Below are 24,564 nucleotides of genomic sequence, written 5' to 3'. Positions count from 1 at the left end.
ATGAGTTCCATATGTGTGTATTCAACTAACCTTGGATCGAAAATATTCAGGAAAAAAATTTTTAGAGTTCCAAAAAACAAAACTTGAATTAGCTTCACACTACATTAAATCCTCATGAGTGAAGTGGTGTGTTGGCATTATATTAAGTATTATAAAGGTAAGCACGATTTAAAGTATACAGGAGGACATGTGTAGTGCAAATACTATGCCATTTTATATAAGGGACTTCAGTGTCCGCAGATTTTTATATCCATGGATTTTGGTTTCTGCAGGAGGTCCTGAAACCAATCTCCATGGTTATAGAGGGACAATTGTAGTAGGAAGTGGTAAATGAGATTTGAATTTAGACTTATATTACTCCAAAGCCTATGATCTACCTCCCCAAACACAGGAGATAAGTAAAAGGATTGAGAACCTGGTTAATTCCATTATTTGGTAATGGGAAGTGACAGGAAGAATTCCTGTACTCTAGGGTAGGGGTCACAAGCTTTTTCTATAAAGGGACAGATAGTAAATATTTTAGGCCTTTAGGTTAAGTAGTCTCTGTCGCAAGTACTCAACTCTGCCATAATAGTGCAAAAGTAGTCATAGATGATATGTAAATACATAAGCATGGCTATGTCCCAATAAAACTTTGTTTATGGATACTGAAATTTGAAATTTATATAATTTTCATGTGTCATAAAGTAATATTCTTCCTTTGACTTTTTTAATGTTAAAAACTAAAATTACTCCTAGCTTGTGGGCCATATAGGGCTAGATTTGCCCTGCAGGCTATCATTAGGTGACAATGGCTGTAGTCTATTGCTCGGAAGCCTGCACACTGCTACTCAATATGTCAACATGTAAAGACAAAATCTACAATCTACAAGGACAATTAAAAAGATCAACATTGAGGCATACTTTATATATAAGAGAAATAATTATATACAGTAAAGTACACCCATGCTGACATATGCATACACCCATATAACAACCACCATAATCAACATAGAATATTACCTTCGCCTCCAAAAGATTCCCTCATGCTCCTTTGCAGTCAGTTCCCCTCCATGCCAGACACTAGGCAACCACTGGTTTCTCCTCTGTCACTATAAATTGTATTTCCCTTTTCTAGAATTTTATGTAACGAATCTAAGTATGTACTCTTTGTTTCCTCCTTTTACTCAACATAATATTTTTGAAACTTATCCATATTGTTACATGTATTGGTAGTTTACATCTGTTTATTGCTGAGTAGTAGTTCATGGTCTCAATAAATCATAACTGGTTTCCCCATTTACTTGTGAATGAACAGTTGGTTTGTTTCCAGTAGGGGCTACTATGGATGAAGCCGCTATGAATGTTCATATACACATTTTTGTGCAGATGTGTTTTCATTTCTCTTGGGTAAACACATATAGTAGAATCGTTGGGTCTTACGGAAAGTAAATGTTTAACTTTATAAGGAACTGCCAAGATATTTTCCAAAATGATTATACCAATTCAGCATTCCCACTAGTATGAGAGTTCTAGTTGCTCCACATTTTTGCCATCACCTAGTATTGTCAGGCTTTCTATTAATACCTTTAGCCATTGTAGTGGCAGTAAGGTGGCATCATGGTGATTGTAATTTGCATTTACCTAATGACTGATGGTATTGACTATATTTTTATAGGTTTAATTTACTATTCATGTTTTCTTATGCCCATTTTTTAAAAATTGGGTTGACTTATGGAGTTATAAGAGTCCTTTATATATTATGGATGTTACTTTTTTCTATGTATTGGAAATATTTTCTCACAGTTTCTGAATTGCCTTTTGATTTTCATTTTTAAAAGTTTTATTGTGTATTTTTGAGGTTTACAATATGATATTGAAACGGGAAAAGTTCCTTGTCCCCCTCACAGTACATGCAATGGGGATGTGGCTGCCTCTGTACCCTGCTGCTCAAACCTCTAGGGGAGCATACAGATGGGCAGGCTGTGGGGCTCCAACCCCGCAGCAGTGTCTAGGGGTGAATGTTTACAGCTGAAGCCCCAGTGGGCGTGTGTTATAGGGTGCTCTTTTAGTTTAGCCATCCATAGATGGCTTATGTTAGCTCAATTAGACCCCTGCCTTGTCACAAGGACAGACAGCTTTCTGTATACTGGGGTTCTTTCCTTGATGTACGAGAAGAATCGGATCACACGTGGGCTTACAGAATGAGTGCAAGGTTTAATTGAGTGGAAGTAGCTTTCAGCAGATGAGGGAGCCAGAAAGGAGATGTTTTTCCCCTGGAGCTGGGCCACTCAGTGGCCTGGGCTCTCCTCAAAATACCCCAGCCAAACCCCACATTGTTCTGCCAGTCAATGCCCTGCCAGCTTGCTGGTGCCTGTTGGTGCAATCCTCCCAACGTTCAGCCGCCTATATGTTCCTCTGCTGATGTGCTCCTCTTGACATCCAGCTGCTTGTATGTCTGCTTGCTAGGGTCTCAGAGTTTTATAGGCACAGGATGGTATGTGGCAGCCAGGGTGGTCTTGGGAAATGCAACATTTGTTCAGGAAAATAAAAATGCCTGTCTTTACCCAGGTCCGTGGGCACAGGCCTGGCGGTGAAGCCCTAGCCAGGGACTATGGCTTGCTCTACACAGCACTTCCCTTCCCCACTTTCCTATCACTTAAAGGGTCCATGCCCTTCCCAGTTCTTCTGTATCATTTCCCCCCTCTGAAGTGGTAGGTACATCTTACTGCCTTTAGAATATGAATGGTGATTGGTATTACCTGCTTCCTGCCGACAGGGGGCATTGTTTTGGGGAGAAAACAGTCAGATTTCCTCCTAGTCTATCTAAGTGTTCCTACCAAAGGGGGAGCCATCGCCTGAGGCTCCAGTTACCTGACCATTTGGAGTTTGATGGCTTCTAGGCATAAGAGGAAAAAAATAAGTTTTATCAGGTTAAGTATGGATGGGTTAAATGTGTGTTATACAAAAGAATTTAGTCCCAAAGATTATAGCAATAAGAAGTGAAATATACAAACAACAACATTGTATCCCGAGCCTTTTAACCCTGGTGAAAGACATTAAATCTTGTATGGGAGTGGATAAACTTTTAGAATGAGAGATAACTGTTCCTGCCATATCTTTAGCACTTAACAGGTGCACCCTTGGGAATTCTGGGGTTTGTAGGCTTGTCTGGGGGCCATTAAAGCTTCTTTCTCTTTCCTGTATTTCCTCTCCCTTTGCTGGGCCTCCCTATTATAAAAGACCGAGGTGGCTACTTTAAGGAGGTTCTCTAAAGTACCATCTGGTCTTAGGTCCTGTATTTATAGCTTCCTCCTGATATGAGGGACTACCTTGGTAATAAATTTATCCTTTAGGATTAGCTGTCCCTCAACTAAATCAGGAGATAGGAGAAGTGTGCTTTACCAAGGCCTCTCTCAGCCATTCCAGGAAGGCTACGTGGCATTTTCATCAAATTCCTGGACGATTATGGACAACATAGTATAATTGGGAGGCTCTGGCTTAGTCCAACATAAGCCCTCTATTATGCACACCTAAGTGTGTCTCCTCTTCCAGTCTTCCACCTCATCGCTGGGATCTCATTTAGGGTCATACACTGATACTGCTTCTCTTCCAGTTTGGGTAATATTCACCCCCTTCCCTGATGCTATATGTGATACAAAGCTCATCCCCAAATCTCTCTGCTGCTGGCAAAGCAGGCTGCTTTTCAGTGTCTGTCAGGGTCTGATTCAAAAGTAGCCTAACGTCTCTCCAGGAGAGTTCAAATTTTTTTGGGTGAAATTGTGGAAAACCTCCATATATCTATCAGGGTCATATGAAAATTTGCCAAGATTCCCCTTAATTTGCTTTAAGTTCTGTAGGGAGAAGGGGATCTGGACCTTACTGGATCCAAATTCACTGGGCATCTGTTGGAGGGTCAAGAGTGAGACCGGGGCTTGTTTAGAGAGAGGATTTCTAGGAGGGCACAAGTGAGAGGCTGAAGTTGGATAGGAAGGTGGGGGTGGACCTGGAGGAGCAGGGCTTGAGGGAGCTGGCTCCTCTGCTGGGGGTGCCTCTGGGACTCAGATCTTTAATTCCCTGGGCTTGGTCCTTGCAGCCTTCCCTGAGATGGCAAACGTGGGGGCTGGATCAATCCTACATTGTCGGTAGACGTCTGGACTGCCTTGCAAGGTGTAGAAAGCCTGCATATAGGGGACCTTAGACTATCTGTCCTCACATCTACAGAAAAGTTCCATTTGCCAGATGGTATCGAAATGAATGGTCCCTTCCTGAGGCCAAGCCAGTCTTTCTTGTAAATCATAATTTTGCCAAACCTTTGTGCAGGGAGCCATGAGGCACTTTTCCTCCAGATTCTGAGAGTCACAGCAGTCCCAATCATCCAGGATACACTCCAGAAGAGTATAAGCTGAGGATGGTGAAGAGAACTGGTTGCCCATTCTGAAAGACAGGGAATAGAGATGTTCCTCATTTCCCTTCCTTCTTTCAGTGAAAACTCAGGATGTGATAGAGAAAGTGAATGTCCTCCCTTCACTCTCCACCTCTTATCCCTGAACCCTGGTGACCTTGGCAGGTGCTGGCCATGACTACAATTGTGGTATGTACCCATGAAGCAGGGAAAACCTGGAGAAAAGGAATTATCCGCCCTAACCTATGCCTCCCTTTTTTCCTGCTGTCAGCAATCTTTGAATTCCCTGGGCCTATTTATGCCGTGAGACATGGCCTTCTGTGGGGTGGGAGCAGGAATTCGTCCTGCCCATTTACATTGTGCCTGTTGCCTGGCTTTGGATCCCTCGGACCTGGTTTTTCTTTCTAGGACCTTAGCCTGAAGCTTGGAATCAAGTTTGGGATTGAAGCTATTTTAGAGGCTGTTTGTTATCTGTTTAGAGTGTCTCAAATGAGCCCTGCTGAATTTGCAGTTCTCAGCCAGCAGGGGTCATTCCTCCATTGACTTCCCTATCAGAAACAGAGTTGGGAGGGGAACCCTCTCACATAGAAAAGGGAAAAAGAGAAAAATAGTTTAAGGGCTAAAAGGGGGAGATTCTGGGGAAAGAACCCCTTGCTTAGTGCAACTGGGTTTCTCTCATTCTTATATCTTTACCCTGGTTCAGACTGGGTCGAATTCCTTGGCCGAAGGAGAAATGTTCCATTGGCACAGCAGGCAAGAAGCACCATATGTTGGCCCTTTGGGGCCCTGGCTGCTGCTGGTTTTCTCCTGTTCCCCCTGGTGACTGTTAGGTTCAGTTTTTGCCTGCTGCAGGCATGCCCAGGTGCCTGAGCTGGGAGGGGTAAGAATAAGGAGAGGTGCCCTGAGTGTGCCTGCCTGTGGCTGTCAAGGTGGAGGCATACATGCCACCTCTAGGAAAAACTGATCTGATTTTGCCCCTTTGGTGGCTGAGCCAAATGCTCATTTTACTTAGTAACATTGAGGCAGCCTGTAGCAAAACTCTTAACATTATAGAGAAAGACATAAGAGCCATTTTAAACTGCGAGAGAGAGAAAAGGGACAAAGTGTGGGGGCTTTGACTGGCCCAGGTAGGGCAGTTTAAAACTTCATGAAGGGAAACAGAACTTCTTACCTGCAGGAAAGAGAGAAAGGTGGCAGGGTTTTGGAAGAGAGGCAGACCCAACAGTTTCATATTTGCTCAGTTTCATCCGACAGTTTCACACTTACCTTCCACAACCCTGGACGAGCCCCCAGTTGAAACGGGAAAAGTTCTCTTGTCTCCCTCACAGGGCATGTGATGGAGGTATGGCTCACTTCTTCAGTACCCTACTGCTCAGACCTCTAGGGGAACATACAGACGGGCAGGTTGTGGGGCTCCGACCCCATGGCAGTGTCGAGGGGTGAATGTTTACAGCTGAAGCCCTGGTGGGCATGTGTTACAGAGTGCTCTTTTAGTTTAGCCATCTGTAGGCAGCTTGTGTTAGCTCAGTTAGACCCCTACCTTATCACAAGGACAGAGAGCTTTCTGTATCCTGGGTTCTTTCCTTGGTGCACTTGAAGAATTGGATTACACATGGGCTTAGGGAATGAGTGCAGGGTTTTATTGAGTGGAAGTAGCTCTCAGCAGATGAGGGAACCAGAAGGGAGATGGTTTTCCACTGGCGCTGGGTCACTCAGAGGCCTGGGCTCTCCTCCTACTGCCGTAGCCAGACTCCACGTTGTTCTCCTGGTCAATGGCCTGTGGGTGCACCGGTGCCTGCTGGTGCGTTCCTCTGGATGTTCAGCCACTCGTGTGTTCCTCCACTGGTGTGTGCCTTTCAATATCCAGCTGCCTATGTGTCTGCCGGCTAGGGTCTCGGGGTTTTTATAAGTACAGGATGGCATCCAGGGTAGTCTTGGGAAATGCAACATTTGGGCAGGAAAACAAAAATGCCTGTCTTCACCTAGGCCCATGGGCACAGGCCTGAGGGTGGAGCCCTAGCCAGAGGGCTCCTCTACACAGCACTTCCCTTCCCCACTTTCATATCATTTAAAGGGACCACGCCCCTCCTAGCTCTTCCATATCAATGTTATAAAATAGGTATAGATAGTAAAATGGTTACTATAGTGAAGTAGATTAAAATGTCTGTCATCTCTTGTAGTTTTGTATGTGTAACAAGAATAGCTAAAATCGACTTATTTAACAAAAATTCCTAATACTATATAATCTTTAGTCTTTATGTTGTATATTAGAGCTTCAAATTTTACCTTTTTATTCCCTTCACTATGTGTTTTAAGAGCAGAAGTTCTAACTTTAATTAAGTTCAGTTTATCAGTTTTTGCAAATGATTAGTACTTTTTGTATCCTAAGAAATTTTTGCCTATCCCTCAGTTGTGAGAGTTTTCTGCTATATTTTCTTTTGGAGATTTTCTAGTTTTAGCTTTTATTTGAGTCTCTGACAATTTTGAATTAATTTTTGTGTATGGTATATGATAAGGCTTGAGGTTCATATTTTTCAGTATAAATATCCGGTTGTTACAGCACCGTTTATTGGAAAGAGTATCCTTCTCCCTTGAATTATCTTAGTATCTTTGTCAAAAATCAGTTTACTCTCTCTCTCTCTCTCTCTCTCTCTCTATATATATATATATACATATATATATATATATATATGCAGGTCTATTTCTAGACTTTCTTCTGTTCCACTGATTTATGTCTATTCCTAAGCAACTGTTGTTTTCTTGTTCCTGATTTTAGTTTCAAAAGAAACTGTTAACTTGTTCCTGATTTTAGTTTCAAAAAGAAATCATTTACTTTTTTAAATTGTGAACTCTTCTGTAGGTAGCTCTCATACATATATGAGTATTTTTTTGTTGACAGGTATATATATATATATATACTGAATAACCAAATGTAATGTTGATGTTTTTGCCACTGTGATTTCTGCCAAAATCAACATCCTTTTACTCTCTACTCTCAACATAGAGTTTTGGCATTTCAACAGCAGTAGTAATTATATCTACGAATCCTTATGTGATACTGTATCTCAAACCTTCTGGAAGTACAAGTTGATTATGTCTGGGTTTTCACACTTGTCACTTCTCATAGCTGCTTTTTCCAAGATGTTAATTAATTAAGCATTTTTTTCCTTTTTACATCAAACTCTATGCTGTTCTCTGTATTCTTCCTCTAAGCAATGACTTTAGACTCTCCCATATCAAAACAAAATTTATTTTATAGGTTTCAAATTTCTCAGTTATTTCTTTGCCCTTTCCTTTAATCCCGTCTCAGTATAATGAATTTTCTTCTTATCACAGTTTTTGTTTTGTTTTGTTTTACCTTTCTTATGTCAAAGAAATTCAGAGCTATACTTCTGATTATTTATATTTTACCCATAATTAAAATGTTTTTCAGGTAGTTTCATTTTCTATAGATATGTTACTCAGTTCCTGCAGATTTCAAAATTATCTTTATAAATCTGTTTTCTGAGACTATATGTCCCCTGCTTAAGAAATAGATCTCTATACTGAGCTTAGGCAAGGAAGGGATGTTAGGTCATTGTTTCATAGGGCTATTTTTTTTTTTTTAAGTTCATTGAGTTTTCTTTCTTCTCATAAAACAACATATATTCCTTATTGTCAAAATTGCTCACAATCCCCACACTCAAAGGCCATAATCACAAATATTTTGGTGTGTATGCTATTTTTAAAAAAGTTTTCTAAAAATAATTTTAAAAATTTGAGTAGTACTTTGGAAAGACACTCAATAAACACTCTTAAATAAGTGAATGTGTATTTTTAGAGTGAAGTGTTTTGCTGGGCAACCTGCAGAAGGCCTATTTGAAGCGGGTATGGTGGTAGAATCAGGGCCATTTGGGCTATCGGCTTAGTAAAAAGGGAGCATGTAAGGTGTACAGGACCTATTCTCTGATGGTTGCATCTTTCCTTTATATTCTGTGGATATCAAGAACATTATAGTAATTATACTTAGCATATAGTAGAAAATTAATACATGTCAATTTCTTTTAGTTATTTATGTATGCTTTATTCACACTTTTTTCTTTTTCCTTCTTGTTAGAAACCAAGAAACAATTTATTTAGTTTGAATATTTCCTTGATTTTTAGGTTATCATTTCCTAATATAAAGTGACATTAGCTGTCTCTAGTTATTTGCATTATTCCATCAGAACAACATGGTCAGATGAGGAAGTGTCCGTGGCAGGTGTAGGTAGGCAATAGTTTAATGAACGCCCAGCCAAGTATCATTATATCTTTAAAAATTCTAAATTGTACATTAGCTATTGAATAAATAACAATGATATGTAGAAGGTATAAAGAATAATAACATAGTGAATACTAGTACACTTACCTGTCAGCTCAAAAATATAACATACAATTGCCCTAGTACCTACTGCTTTAGAAGACAAGTATGTGTCCCATTCTCCTTTCCAGGGGAAACTTGATCCTGATAGCTTTCATGGCTATGTGTTCCCTTATTATTTTACTGTATATATTTGGATACCTAAATATTGTTTTATTTCAGCATGTTTTTAAGTTTCAGAAAATGGAATCGTACTGCTTAAGTCACTTTTTTTGCTCAGCATTGAGATTCATTCATATGTGTGTTATTCATCTACTATATTTAGTTGGACTACCATTCAGCTATTACTGTTACATAGTATTCTGTGTGTGAATGTTCCACAATTTACTCAACCATTTTTCTTTTAATGAGTTTTTAGATTGTTTTTAGCTTTTCGCTATTAAAAATCAAGGCTATGAATGCTATCGTGTAGATCTCCAGAAATGCGTTATAAGAGTTTATTTTGTAAAGAAGATATTAACCATTTTATATCATGGACTCCTTGGGAATTGTTTTTTAAATATTATGGGATTCTTCTCAAATTAAGATTTTTACATGCATGCAATAAAATACATAGGATTATAAAGGAAATCAACTCTATATATGTAATATAAAATGCATGTCTACATATTTTTAAAGCCCTGATTTTCAAATTATTAGGTTCAACAGACATAAAATCACATTTCAAGAAATATAGTCAGAAGAAACATAACATAGAGGAAAAGAAAAGAATTACAGAAACTGTAAACTTGTTCACTGAAAGTTCTTGTATAAAAATTAATATGGAAGATTTTTATACTCCTGACTTTTTGTCTTTTCACATTGGAACTAAATAAAAAGTCAAGAGTGATAAAGAAATTCCCTATATTAGGCCAGGCACGTGCCCCACCCCTGTAATCCCAGTACTTTGGGAGGCCAAGGCGAATGGACCACCTGAGCTCAGGTCAAGAGCATCCTGGCCAACACGGTGAAACCCCGTCTCAACTAAAAGTACAAAAAAATTAGCTGGGCATGGTGGTGGGTACCTGTAATCCCAGCTACTTTGGGATACTGAGGCAGGAGAATCTCTTGAACCCAGGAGGTGGAGGTTGCAATGAGCCGAGTTTGTGCCATTGCACTCCAGCCTGGGCAACAAGAGCAAAACTGTCTGAAAAAAAAAAAAAAGAAATTCCCTATATTAAATGACTATGTGCATATTTTGATTACATGTCAAGTATGTAAATATTTAAAATGTTAAATATGACAAATTACCTTGTTTCTTAACTTACCAACTCTACTATAACACTATTCACAAGGATAATGTATATGTAAATTGTTTCTAGGTTTTGTTTTGTTGTTAATAGAGATAGGTCTCACTGTTTTGCCCAGGCTGGAGTGCAGTGGCATGATTGTAGCTCACTGTAACCTTGAACTCCGGGGCTTAAGTGAGTCTCTTGGCTCAGCTTCCTGGGTAGCTAGAACTACAGGTGTGCACCACCATAGACAGGGTCTCACTATGTTGCCAAGGCTGGTCTCAAACTGCTGGCCTCAAGTGATTCTCTGGCCTTGGCCTCCCAAAGCACTAGGATTACAGGCATAACCCACCATGCTTGGCCTAGGTTTTGGTTTACCAGTGCTCATACCAGTGTCATAGAGGTGTGTTGATAGAAATGGAGGAAGGTATTTGAAAGCATTATTAGACCTTGGCAGGATGGGAGGACAGAAAGCCAGTGTGGAGGGAAGGGAGCCATCACTGGCTTTTAGGTTTGCTATAGCAGATTTGGTCCAAAGGGTCAGGATGCCTGATATACTGAGACATTAGGAAACGTAACAAAACTGCTACAGCATGACAGCTGTTCCCAGACCTTGAGGCTGGTAACTGGCTGAAGACTGTAGAATCCGGTCAGCCCTTGTGAAAACTCATACCTGCCAGACTCCATAGCATTGTATTCTTACAGGAGGAAAAAAGGGGAGGGGGGTGCTTCTACTGAATTCGTACCTCCAAAGTCTTACACGAGTGCAACATGGTATAATCTATTATTTAGCTGCAACCCTGCTGGTAACAGAGTCTGAGAAGTATAGTTCTAGGCATTTCCCTCCTTGTAAGATAAGGAAGACTATAAAAGGAGTGAGAATGGATGCTGAGTGCCAGTAGTCAATATCTAGCACAGTACTCATTCTTCATAGTTTATTTGTATCTTCTCTTTTTATCTTAAGATTATTCAACTTTGATCAGTCTTACTTGCCTTTCCAGAGGATCAGCTTTGACTTTGTCTTCACTATCATGTTTGTTTTCTATTAATGTTTATACTTACCTTTAGTATTTTTTCATTCTACTTTGGGTTTATAATTGTTCTTTTACTAACTTCTAGATATGAATACATAGCTCATATTTTTTTCAGTCTTTTGTAATATAACCATTTAGGTGCTGCATTTCCAGCATTCTACAATTTTGATACATAAGATTTAATTATTGATTAGTTCTAAATATTTAATAATTTGCATCATTATTTCTGTTTGACTCATGATTGATTTTGAAGTATACTTTAAAATGTCCAAAAATATGGGATTTTTTTTTTTGTATCTCTTACTGATTTCTACCTGCACTGCAATTAGGAAATGTGGCCTTTATGATACTAATCCTTTGAGATTTGATTGAGAATATTGTTATTGCCTAGTATGTGGACAGTTTTTATAAATATTCCTTACATGCTTGACAAAAAAAGTATATTTTCTAAATGTTGGCTACGTATTCTATATATATCCATTAGATCAGATTTGTTAATGTGTATTTGAAATAATTTATGTTTTTCTCAGATTTTATCCAGTTGATCTATTAATTTCTCAGAGAAATAGGTTATAACATCTCCCATTAAGATGGTGATTTTCTCTTTAAATGTTTTATATCCTCTGTTTTCTCTTTTCTTTCCTCTGGATCTCCAAATAGATGTGCTTGAGAACTACTATCCTACATGTTTATGGCATGTATTTTCTTTTCCTATTTCCCCATTCTTTATATCTTTGTGCTACTTTTTATTCCTCTAGATTCATCTTTCTCATTGCTTATATCTTCAAGTGTGTCTGATGTGCTATTATCTCACCTATTTATTGAGTTTAATTTTAGTGGATGAAATTTTTATTTCTAAAAGTTCTTGTTGGTTTTCTAACTAATTTGTTCATTTCTTCCTTCTTTTATTTATTTAAAAATATGATTCATACTTATTTTATATTCTGTACCAGAGTTTTCCAGTATCTAAAATCTTTCAGGTTCTGATTTTGCTTTCTGCTATTTTTGCTATTAGTATCTTATTTCATGTCTGTGTCATATGACTATTTATACTGAGCTCTTGTTCTTTTTAGAACATTGATGCTTTTTATTTTAAATTGACAACGATTATATATATTTATAGTATACAACATGCTGTTTTGATATATGTATTCATTGTGGAATGGCTAAATCAAGCTCAGTAACATCTATTTTTCACAAAATTTTTTTTGTGATGAGAACACTTAAAATCTCTTTCAACAATTTTCAAGTGTAGTCATGTGCTATGTATCAAGGTTTTGGTCAATGACAGACCACATATATGTTCACAGTCCTATGATTAAAATGGAACTGAAAAATTCCTGTCACCGAGTGATGTCGTGGCTATAATGTCCTAGTGTGTACCAGTCACTCTGTACCTAGTGTGTACACAAGTTACCAAGTGTGTCCTAGTTGTGCTGGTAGAAACCTGCTGCACTGCCGAGCATGTAGAAGTCTAGTACACTTCATTATGTACAGTACATAGTACTTAATAAACAACTCTTACTGGTTTGTGTACTTCTATATTCAAAAAAAGTTTAAAAATAAAAACAAAAATAGAAAAAAGAGGGGAGAGAGGCAAGGAAGAAATGAAAAGAAAAAAGCCTACAGAATAAAGATATAAAGAAGGAAAATATATTATACAGCTGTACAATATTTTTGTGTTTTGTCATTACAAAATTATTTAAAAAGTAAAAATTAAAAAGTTTATGAAGAAGTTACTGTCAGCTAAGTTTAAAGTATTATTAGCAAAAAGATGTTATATTTAGTGTTGCCTAAGTATACAGTATTTATAAAGTCTACATTAGTGTACAGTAATGTCCTAGGTCTTCACATTTACTTATTATTACTCATTCAATGACTCACCCAGAGCAAATTCCAGCCCTGCAATCTTTGTTCATGGTAAGTGCCCTACACAGCTGTACCATTTTGTATTTTTTGTACTGTATTTTTACTGAAGCTTTTCTGTGTTTAGATATACAGATAGTTCTGGTTCTGTTACAGTTGCCTACAGTATTCAGTGCAGTCACATACATGCTATACAGTTTGTAGCCTAGGAACCATAGGCTCTACCATCTAGCCTAGGTGTGTAGCAGGCCATACCATCTAGGTTTATGGGTGTTCACTCTCTGATGTTTGCACGGCAATGAAATTGCCTAACAATGCATTTCTCAGAATGTATTTCCATTGTTAAGCAAAGCATAATTCTATATGGGAAGATGTGCATAGGTTATATGCAAATACTACACTATTTTATATACAGGACTTGAGTATCCTTGGATTTTGGTATCCTTATAGTGGGGTGGGGATGGGTCCTGGAACCAATCCCCCGTGGACACTTGGGACAACTGTCTTCCGTTTGGGATCGTTAGACCACATCGCTGGTTGGATCCTGGGCCAAATCCGTGTAAAGATCACCTTGTGGTTACACATTCTTAGGGGAGACTTTCTCCCACCATGTTAGTACCACATTCAGACAAGTTTCTTTCCTGCTCCTTCTGCAGGGGCTGGTTTATATTTGATTCAAGGTTCAGCTTTTTATTTTATGTGAAAATCTTCTATTAGACTCTCTTACCTGAGACAGTTCTTGCTTTTGTCTCCTGTCTGCTGGGCCCTGTGCCATCATAAAAACCAGCCAAGGATGCCTCCATGTCCCATGGAGAGGCAGAGGGTACAAACGGCCCAGGGCAGCCGCCTGCTCAGGATCCTCAGTCTTACCCCAGCATGCTGTTTTCCTTTGTTTTGGGTCTCTGAGGATTCCTTTCCTTCATGCTAGCTCAGTGATGCATTTTAAAAGATAGTCTTTATGTTTTATTGAACATTTTATGTTGTTTTCTGTTGGTAGGTCGTTTGGGGGTATTTTGTTGGTAATGTTGCTGAAAACGGAAGTTTCATATGGGTCTTTTTTGTGTGCTTGTTTTGTGGGCTGCATTTCTATATTTGTTTTTCATATCTACCAGTAGAAACACTTCCTTCTTTCTCCTTTCTGGCTGTCCCAGTCAGTGCCCCTTGGGGGTAATGTGGCACGAGGGAAGCAGTGTGGGCTTTGGAATCAAACAGACCTGGGTTTGACTCTACCACTCGCTAGCAGTGTTACTGGGCAAGCACTTCACCTTTCTGCATCTACATTTTCTCTTCTGAAAATAGAGATAATAATACCCACCATAGTACCCAGGAGGAAAAAAAGGTAATCAAACATTAATTTTCTTTTCAGCAACACCATTTATTTCCCACCTTTCCCCACATGCCACCTAACAAAATAGTTCAAGCCGAAGAAAAGATGCTTTTATCTGAATATAAGAAGTTGACTGAATTCCTGTTGATTGATAATCCTAAATTATTCTTAGCAGACATTTAAATATTAGATTTTAATGAGTAGGGTTTCCAGCCTGTAAACATGGATTAGGGAAGCATATTTTTGTAGGGGAAATGAATTCAACCTTTGTAAAGTTAGGGGTTAGGAAGAACTGTATTAATTTGTTATTTCTCGGGTTTATTTGTATCATATTTCTAAGCATTCCTCACCCAAAGAAATCATCTTTCTTCATACTATACACAAGGTGATTATTGGCAGTTGAGGCATTAAGGGGATGCTAACACATGGGAATGTTGATTCTAGCTCAAAGAAGGAGCTGGCTGAAGGAATCAATATCGTCCAAAGCAAATATATATTTTTGTACTTTATATATTTATTTAAATTCCAAGAAACACATTTAGAACATGCATAATTAGCTGAGGTTACAACGTTGCCTTTTCAGAAGGCATATTTACCTAGAGAAGTTATGCATATTTCATAAAGAACAAACAGATGATATAAAAACACAGTCTACCCTTGGTGTGTTCAATGTGCTTTTCCAAGGAAAAGCATGCATCTCTTAAATTATCATTTAGTTTTTAAACAAAAAATGTTGCACTAAGAAGTGTCTGCTACTCTTATTGTCATTTTAATAATTTATTACACAGAGTTCCAAGCAAACTGATATCTTTTGTTAACTTGCATTAATGAATAAATTTAAACCTGCTTGAACTTTGTCATCACAATACCTTTTGAAATAAATCGTATGGGAAGAGAACTTTATTCTATTCATATTGTATAAGTAAATCCAATAAATGGAATGAGAATGTGGAAAGGCAGAGAGGGAATATCACAATGGTGAGTAGAGCAGTTTCTGCATAATTTACGATGAAATTTCTTACCTCTGTAATTTAGAGCTAGAACAGACTGAAGACATAAATTAGTTTTATAGAATGAGGGATCAGAGAGATGATAAGTCATATAACTGGCTGGTGTTAGAGAACAGACTTCTAATTCAACAATCTTTTAAATATAGTCCATAAATTATGAGACAGTGTAATAATTGATGTATCAGTGATTATGGCACCAGTATTTACTGAGTAGTTACTATAAACTAAGCGTTTGTTCATCCCTTCACATATGTTATCTTGTTTAATTTTGGCAATCAGCTTATTGGGTAGGTAGTGATAACCTCAATTTACAGATGAAGGAGCTAAGACTCAGAGGGTTTTTTTCACTTGTGGACAGTAACAGTTATTCAGTGATAGAGCTTCTTCAATAGCAAACATTTGTGTCATTTATCATGTATAAGTATTTTGCTAGAACCCAAGGGATCAAACAGAAAGAAGAGATGGTTTTCTTTCTTTTTTATATTTTTTTAATTGCATTTGAGGTTTTGGGGTACATGTGAAGAACATGCAAGATTGCTGCATAGGTACACATGTGGCAGTGTGATTTGCTGCCCTCCTCCCCTTCACCTATATCTGGCTTTTCTCCCCATGCTATCTCTCCCCAACTCTCCACCCCCCCATCCCTCCCCTGTTTCCCCCCAACAAACCCCAGTGTGTAGTGCTCCCCTCCCTCTGTCCGTATGTTCTCATTGTTCAACACCCGCCTATGAGTGAGAACATGTGGTGTTTGATTTTCTGTTCTTGTGACAGTTTGCTGAGAATGATGGTCTGCAGGTTCATCCATGTCCCTACAAAGGACACAAGCTCATTGTTTTTGATGGCTGCATAATATTCCATGGTGTATATTTCCCTGTCCAGTCTACCATCACTGGGCATTTGGGTTGGTTCCAGGTCTTTGCAACTGTGCTGCAATGAACATTTGTGCACATGTGTCCTTATAGTAGAACGATTTATAATCCCTTGGATATATATCCAGTAATGGGATTGCTGGGTCAAATGGAATTTCCATTTCTAGGTCCTTGAGAAATCGCCACACTGTCTTCCACAATGGTTGAACTAATTTACACTCCCACCAACAGTGTAAAAGTGTTCCTATTTCTCCACATCTTCTCCAGCATCTGTTGTCTCCAGATTTTTTAATGATCGCCATTCTAACTGGCGTGAGATGGTATCTCAGTGTAGTTTTGATTTGCATTTATCTAATGACCAATAATGATGAGCATTTTTTCATATGTTTTTTGGCCTCAGGTATGTCTTCTTTTGTAAAGTGTCCATTCATATCCTTTGCCCACATTTGAATAGGATAGTTGTTTTTTTTTGTTTGTTTGTTTGTTTGTTTTTTTTTGTAAATGTATTTTAGTTCTTTGTAAATTCTGGATATCAGCCCTTTGTCAGATGGGTAAACTGCAAAAATTTTTTCCCATTCTGTTGGTTGCCGATTCATTCTAATGACTGTTTCTCTTGCCACGCAGAAGCTGTGGAGTTGGAGTAGGTCCCATTTGTCTATTTTGACTTTTGTTGCCAATGCTTTTGGTGTTTTGGTCATGAAGTCCTTGCCTACGCCTATGACCTGAACAGTTTTGCCTAGATTTTCTTCTAGGATTCTTATGGTGTTAGGACTTATGTTTCAGTCTTTAATCCATCTGGAGTTAATTTTAGTGTAAAGTGTCAGGAAGGGGTCCAGTTTCTGCTTTCTGCACATGGCTAGCCAGTTTTCCCAACACCATTAACAGGGAATCTTTTCTCCATTGCTTGTTTTGTCAGGTTTGTCAAAGATTGTATGGTTGTAGATATGTTGTGTTGCCTCTGAGGCCTCTGTTCTGTTACATTGGTCTATATCTCTGTTTTGGTACCAGTATCATGCTGTTTCAATTACTGTAGCCTTGTAGTATAGTTTGAAGTCCAGTAGTGTGATGCCTCCCACTGTGTTCTTTTTGCTTAGAATTGACTTGGCTATGCGGGCTCTCTTTTGGTTCCATATGAAGTTTAAGGTGGTTTTTTCCAATTCTGTGAAGGAGGTCATTGGTAGCTTGATGGGGATAGCATTGAATCTGTAAATTACTTTGGGTACTATGGCCATTTTCATGATATTAATTCTTCCTAACCATGAACATAAAATGTTTCTCCATCTGTGTCCTCTCTTATTTCGTTGAGCAGTGGTTTGTAGTTCTCCTTGAAGAGGTCCTTTATGTTCCTATTTTAGTTGTATTCCTAGGTATTTTATTCTCTTTGTAGCAATTGTGAATGGCGGTTTGTTCTTGATTTCGCTCTCTTTAAGTCTGTTATTTGGTGTATAGGAATGCTTATGACTTTTGCACATTGATTTTGTATCCTGAGACTTTGCTGAATTTTCTTATCAGTTTCAGGAGATTTTGGGCTGAGATGATGGGGTCTTCTAGGTATTCAATCATGTTGTCTGCAAATAGAGACAATTTGGCTTCCTCCTTTCCTATTTGAATACCCTTGATTTCTTTTTCTTACCTGATTGCTCTGACTGGAACTTCCAGTACTATATTGAATAGGAGTGGTAAGAGAGGGCATCCTTGTCTAGTGGCAGATTTCAAAGGGAATGCTTCCAGTTTTTGCCCATTCAGTATGATATTGGTTGTTGGTTTGTTGTAAATAGCTTTTATTATTTTGAGATATGTTCTGTCAATACCTAGTTTATTGAGGGTTTTTAGCATAAAGGGCTGTTGAATTTTGTCAAAGGCCTTCTCTGCATCAATTGAGATAATCATGTGGTTTTTGTCTTTGGTTCTGTTTATGTGGTGAATTACATTTATAGACTTGCATATGTTGAACCAGCCTCGCATCGCTGGATGAAACCTACTTGATCATGGTGGATAAGCTTTTTGATGTACTTTGCAATCGGCTTGCCAGTATTTTGTTGAAGATCTTTGCATCTATGTTCATCATGGATATCGGCCTGAAGTTTTATTTTCTTGTTGAGTCTCTGCTGGGTTTTGGTATCGGGATGATGTTGGTCTCATAAAATAATTTGGGAAGAATTCCCTCTTTTTGGGTTATTTGGAATAGTTTCAGAAGGAATGGTCACAGTTCCTCTTTGTGTGTCTGGTAGAATTTGGCTGTGAGCTCATCTGGACCTAGGCTTTTTTTGTGTGGTAGGCCCTTAATTGCTGCCTTGACTTCAGACCTTGTTATTGGTGTATTCAGGGTTTCAACTTCTTCCTGGTTTAGGCTTGGGAGGAGGCAAGTGTCCAGGAATTCATCCATTTCTTGCAGGTTTACTCGTTTATGTGCATAGAGTTGTTTGTAATAATCTCTGATGATGGTTTGAATTTCTGTGGAATCTGTGGTGATATCCCCTTTATCATTTTTTATTGCATCTATTTGGTTATTCTCTCTTTTCTTTTTATTAATCTGGCTAGTGGTCTGTCTATTTTGTTGATCTTTTCAAAAAACCAGATCCTGGATTTATTCATTTTTTGAAGGGTTTTTTGTGTCTCAATCTCCTTCAGTTCTGCTCTGATCTTAGTTATTTCTTGTCTTCTGCTAGGTTTTGAGTTTTTCTTGATCTCGCTCCTCTAGCTCTTTCAATTTTGACGATAGGGTGTCAATTTTAGACCTCTCCTTGCTTCTCATTTGGGTCCTTATTGCTATATATTTTCCTCTAGAGACTGCTTTAAATGTGTCCCGGAGATTCTGGTATGTTGGGTATTCATTCTCGTTGGTCTTGAAGAACATCTTTATTTCTGCCTTCATTTCACTGTTTATCCAGTCAACATTCAAGAACCAGTTGTTCAGTTTCCATGAAGCTGTGTGGTTCTGAGTTAGTTTCTGAATTCTGAGTTGTAACTTGATTGCACTGTGGTCTGAGAGACTGTTTGTTATGATTTCCATTCTTTTGCATTTGCTGAGGAGTGATTTACTTCCAATTATGTGGTCAATTTTAGAGTAGGTGTGATGTGGTGCTGAGAAGAATGTATATTCTGTGGATTTGGGATGGAGAGTTCTGTAAATGTCTATTAGGTTTGCTTGGTCCAGGTCTGAGTTCAAGTCCTGAATATCCTTGTTAATTTTCAGTCTCATTGATATGTCTAATATTGACAAAGTCTTCCACTATTATTGTGTGGGAGTCTAAGTCTCTTTGTAAGTCATTAAGAACTTGCCTTATATATCTGGGTGCTCCTGTGTTGGGTGCGTATATATTTAGAATCATTAGCTCTTCTTGTTGCATTGATCCTTTTACCATTACGTAATGTCCTTCTTTGTCTCTTTTGATCTTTGTTGTTTTAAAGTCTATTTTATCAGAGACAAGAATTGCAACTCCTGCTTTTTTTTTTTTTTTTTTTTTTTTTGCTCTCCATTTGCTTTGTAAATCTTCCTCCATCCCTTTATTTTGAGCCTTTGTGTATCCTTGCATGTGTGATGGGTTTCCTGGATACAGCACACTGATGGGTTTTGGCTTTTTATCAAATTTGCCAGTCTGTGTCTTTTGACTGGGGCATTTAGCCCATTTACATTTAGGGTTAATATTGTTATGTGTAAATTCGATACTGCCATTTTAATGCTAGCTGGCTGTGTTGCCCATTAGTTGATGTAGATTCTTCATTTTGTTGATGCTCTTTACGATTTGGTATGTTTTCAGAGTGGCTGGTACTGGTTATTCCTTTCTATGTGTAGTGCCTCTTTCAGGTTCCTGTAAAGCAGGCCTGGTGGTGATGAAATCTCTGAGTACTTGCTTGTTCACAACAGATTTTATTTTTCCTTCAGGTATGAAGCTTAGTTTGGCATAATATGAAATTCTGGGTTGAAAGTTTTTTTCTTTATGGATTTTGAATATTGGCCCCCACTCTTTTCTGGCTTGTAGGGTTTCTGCTGAGAGATCTGCTGTGAGTCTGATGGGCTTTCCTTTGTGGGTAACCCGACCTTTCTCTCTGGCTGTCCTTAGCATTTTCTCCTTCATTTCAACCCTGGTCAATCTGACGATTATGTGCCTTGGAGTTTCTCTTCTTGCAGAATATCTTTGTGGTGTTCTCTGTATTTCATGGACTTGAATATTGGCCTGCCTTGCTAGGTTGGGGAAGTTCTCCTAGATAATATCCTGAAGAGTATTTTCCAGCTTGGATTCATTCTCTTCGTCACTTTCAGGTACACCTATCAAATGTAGATTAGGTCTTTTCACAGAGTCCCATATTTCTTGGTGACTTTGTTCATTCCTTTTTATGCTTTTTTTCTCTAATCTTGCCTTCTTGTTTCATTTTATTGAGTTGATCTTTGACTTCTGATATCTTTTCTTCTGCTTGGTCAATTTGGCTGTTGAAACTTGTGCATGCTTCACAAAGTTCTCGTGTTGTGTTTTTCAGCTCCAATTCACTTATATTCCTCTCTAAGTTGTCCATTCTCGTTAGCATTTTGTCAAATCTTTTTTCAGGGTTCTTAGTTTCTTGCATTTTTAGCTCACAGAAGTTTCTTATTACCCACCTTCTGAAGCCTGATTCTGTCATTTCATCACACTCATTCTCCATCCAGCCTTGTTCCCTTGCTCATGAGGAGTTGTGATCCCTTGTAGGAGGAGAGGTGTTCTAGTTTCAGGTGTTTTCCTCCTTTTTGCGCTGGTTTCTTCCCATCTTTGTGGATTTATCCACCTGTCCTCTTTGTAGTTGCTAGTTTGTTGATAATGAAGTTATTTCTGTTTCTTAGTTTTCCTTCTAACAGTCTGGCCCCTCTGCTGTAGGACTGCTGAGGTCCACTCCAGGCCCTGCTTGCCTGGGGATCACCTGCGGCACCTGCAGAACAGTACAGGTTTCTACCAGTTTCTTCTGCTGCTATCTTTGGTCCCAGAAGGATGTCCGCCAAATTTCAGCCTGATCTTTCCTTTATGAGGTGACTCTTTGGATATATGGGGGTCAGGGAGCTACTTGAGGAGACAGTCTGCCCTTTATAGGAACTCAAGTGCTGAGCTGTGAGTTCCGTTGTTCATTCAGAGCTGCTGGGCAGGTACGTTTAAGTCTGCTGCAGCAGAGCTCATAAACCCCTTTTTTTCCCCAGGTGCTCTGTCCCAGGGAGTTAGGGCTTTATGAGTTTTCGTTGTGCTGCTGCCTTTTTTTCAGGGCTGCCCTGCCCAGGAAGGAGGCAGCCTAGTCACTGTCTGCCTGCAGAGGCTTTGCTGAGCTGCTGTGGGCTCCGCTCAGCTGCCATGTGAACTTCCTTTCAGTCCTATTTATATGGGTGTAGTTAGAATTGCCTTGGCAATGGTGGCCCACTTCTGTAATGGCAGGTTGCCTCGGCAACTGCAGGCTGCCTCAGCAATGGTGGAGTACCTCGGTAATGGCAGACGCCTCTCCCCCACAGAGTTGGACCATCCCAGGTTCAGCTGTGCTTGCTGTGAAACGCAACCCAGAGCGTTTCCAACTGCTGTCTTTTTTTGTGGGGGTGGGACCAGCAGATCCTGATCACCTGGCTCCCTGCCTCAGAGCCTTTTTTTTTTTTTTTTTTTAGTTGAATGGTCGACTCTCCCCTGGGTGTTCCAGTTGCCTGTTGAAAAGTCGCCGGGATCTGTGTGATTTCCTGTGCGGCGACCCACTCCACTGGCTGAAACAGTGGTGCTGAGATTTGTGGCACTTTTTTGTCCCGGAATCTCCTGGCCTGGCTCCCTCTTTCAGTCCCCTTTTTAATCAGATGAATGGGTTACCCTGCCTTCCCGGACCTCTAATCGCCATCTTAAAAGGGCACCCAGACCAGTGTATATTGTACAGAGAACCACTGTGCCGGGGCGCCGGCAAAACAGCCGCGCTGGCCAAAACAGCCATGCTGGTGACCTCTGAGGCTCCTCTGCCTGGGAATCTCCTGGTCTGTGGGCAATAAAAATCCATCTGGAAATGTGGCATTCACTCACCCTCTGCGCTTTCACTGGGAGCTGCAATCCTGAGCTGCTCCTAATTGGCTGTCTTGGATCTTCCCCCTGGTTTTCTTCTTTCAGGGATTTACACATTAGATCCCTACAACCTAACATGTAAGATATATCTGTAAGATGAATATGTTAGATGAGTAGCTTTTTTAAATTGTACTTTAAGTTCTGGGGTACATGTGGAGAACATGCAGGTTTGTTACATAGGTATACACATGCCATCGTGGTTGGCTGCATCCATTGCTCATCATCTATGTTAGGTATTTCTCCTAATGCTATCCCTCCCCAGCCCCCCACACTCCCCAACAGTCCCCGGTATGTGATGCTCCACTCCCTGTGTCCATGTGTTCTCATTGTTCAACATCCACTTATGAGTGATAACATGCAGTTTGGTTTTCTGTTCTTGTGTCAGTTTGCTGAAAATGATGGTTTCCAGCTTCATCCATATCCCTGCAGAGGACATGAATTCAACCTATTTTATGGCTGCATAGTATTCCATGGTGTATTGGTGCCACATTTTCTTTATCCAGTCTGTGGGCATTGGGCTTGGTTGCAAGCATTTACTATTGTGAACAGTGCTGTAGTAAATATACATATGCATGTGTCTTTATAATAGAACAACTTGTAATTCTTTGGGTATATACCCAGTAATGGGATTGCTGGGGCAAATGGTATTTCTAGTTCTAGATCCTTAAGGATTGGCACACTATCTTCCACAATGATTGAGCTAACTTACACTCCCACCAACAGTGTTAAAGTGTTCCTATTTCTTCACATCCTCTCCAGCATCTGTTGTTTCCTGACTTTTTAATGATCACCATTCTAACTGATATGAGACAATATCTCATTGTGGTTTTGATTTGCATTTATCTAATAACCAGTGATGATGAGCTTTTTTTCATGTTTGTTTGCTGCATAAATGTCTCCTTTTGAGAAGTGTCTATTCATATCCTTAGCCCACTTTTTGATAGCGTTGTTTCTTTTTCCTGTAAATTTGTTTAAGTTTCTTTATAGATCCTGGATATTTGCCCTTTGACAAGTGGGTAGACTGTAAACATTTTCTCCAATTCTGTAGGTTCCCTGTTCACTATGATGATAGTTTCTTTTGCTGTGCAGAAGCTCTTTAGTTTAATTAGATATTTGTCTATTTTGGCTTTTGTTGCCATTGCTTTTAGTGTTTTAGTCATGAAGGCCTTGCCAATGCCTATGTCCTGAATGGTATTGCCTAGGTTTTTCTTCTAGAGCTTTTATGGTTTAGGTCTTACATTTAAATCTTTAATCCATCTTGAGTTAATTTTTGTGTAAGATGCAAGGAAGGGATCCAGTTTCAGCTTTCTGCATATGGCTAGCCAGTTTTCCCAATACCATTTATTAAATAGGGAATCATTGCTTGATTTTGTCAGGTTTGTCAAAGATCAGATGGTTGTAGGTGTGTGGTGTTATTTCTGAGGCCTCTGTTCTTTTCCATTGGTCTGTATATCTGTTTTGGTACCAGTACCATTCTGATGTCTCCAGGTTTGTTTGTTTCTTTTTTTTTCCTTAGAATTCTCTTGACTATGCTCGCTCTTTTTTGATTCCATATGAAGTTTAAGGTTTTTTTTTTCAATTTTGTGAAAAAAGGCAATGACAGATTGATGGGGATAGCATTGAATCTATATATTATTTTGGGCAGTATGGCCATTTTCACGATATTGATTCTTCCTAAACATGAGCATGGAATTTTTTTCCATCTGTTTGTGTCCTCTTGAGCAGTGGTTTGTAGTTCTCCTTGAAGATGTTCTTTACATCCCTTGTTAGTTGTATTCCTAGGTTTTCTCTTTGTAGCAATTGTGAATAGGTGTTCACTCATGATTTGGCTCTGTTTATCTATTATTGGTATACAGGAATGCTTCTGATTTTTGCACATTGATTTTGTAGCCTGAGACTTTGCTGAAGTTGCTTACCAACTTAAGGAGATTTTGAGCTGAGACAATGGGGTCTTCTAAATATACAATCATGTCATCTGCAAATAGAGACAATTTGGCTTCCTCTTTTCCTAACTGAACACGCTTTATTTCTTCTTCTTGCCTGATTGCCTTGGCCACAACTTCCAATACTATGTTGAATAGGAGTGGTGACAGAGGGCATTCTTGCCTTGAGCTGGTTTTCAAAAGGAATGCTTCTTATTCAGTATGATATTGGCTGTCGGTTTGTCATAAATAGCTCTTAATATTTTCAGATATGTTTCATCAATATCTAGTTTATTGAGCATTTTTAGCATGAAGAGTTGTTGAATTTTGTCAAAGGCCTTCTCTGCATCTATTTAGATAATCATGTGGTTTTTGACTTTGGTTCTGTTTATGTGATGGATTACATTTATTGATTTGCATATGTTGAACCAGCCTTGCATCCCAGGGATGAAAGTGACTTGATTGTGATGAATAAGCTTTTTGATGTGCTGT

At 39.0% G+C, this 24,564-nt stretch overlaps 1 protein-coding gene and 1 long non-coding RNA gene across 4 annotated transcripts in view; one reads left to right on the top strand and one right to left on the bottom strand.

Annotated features, from left to right (window-relative positions):
- Positions 1-24,564, bottom strand: part of LOC118144328 (uncharacterized) — an 86,575-nt gene that overhangs the window by 40,137 nt on the left and 21,874 nt on the right. Inside the window, exon 2 of the long non-coding RNA XR_004729047.3 lies at positions 4,293-4,416. This is a non-coding gene — a long non-coding RNA (uncharacterized LOC118144328). The remainder of the gene's footprint in view (positions 1-4,292; positions 4,417-24,564) is intronic.
- Positions 1-24,564, top strand: part of SLC41A2 (solute carrier family 41 member 2) — a 163,558-nt gene that overhangs the window by 121,060 nt on the left and 17,934 nt on the right. The gene's annotated exons all lie outside the window — the stretch shown is intronic.

The sequence above is a fragment of the Callithrix jacchus genome, chromosome 9, assembly GCF_049354715.1.
Source record: "Callithrix jacchus isolate 240 chromosome 9, calJac240_pri, whole genome shotgun sequence".
NCBI classification, from domain to species: domain Eukaryota; kingdom Metazoa; phylum Chordata; class Mammalia; order Primates; family Cebidae; genus Callithrix; species Callithrix jacchus.
The sequence above is the reverse complement of the archived record's forward strand: the minus strand, read 5'-3'. Positions and strand labels throughout refer to the sequence as shown.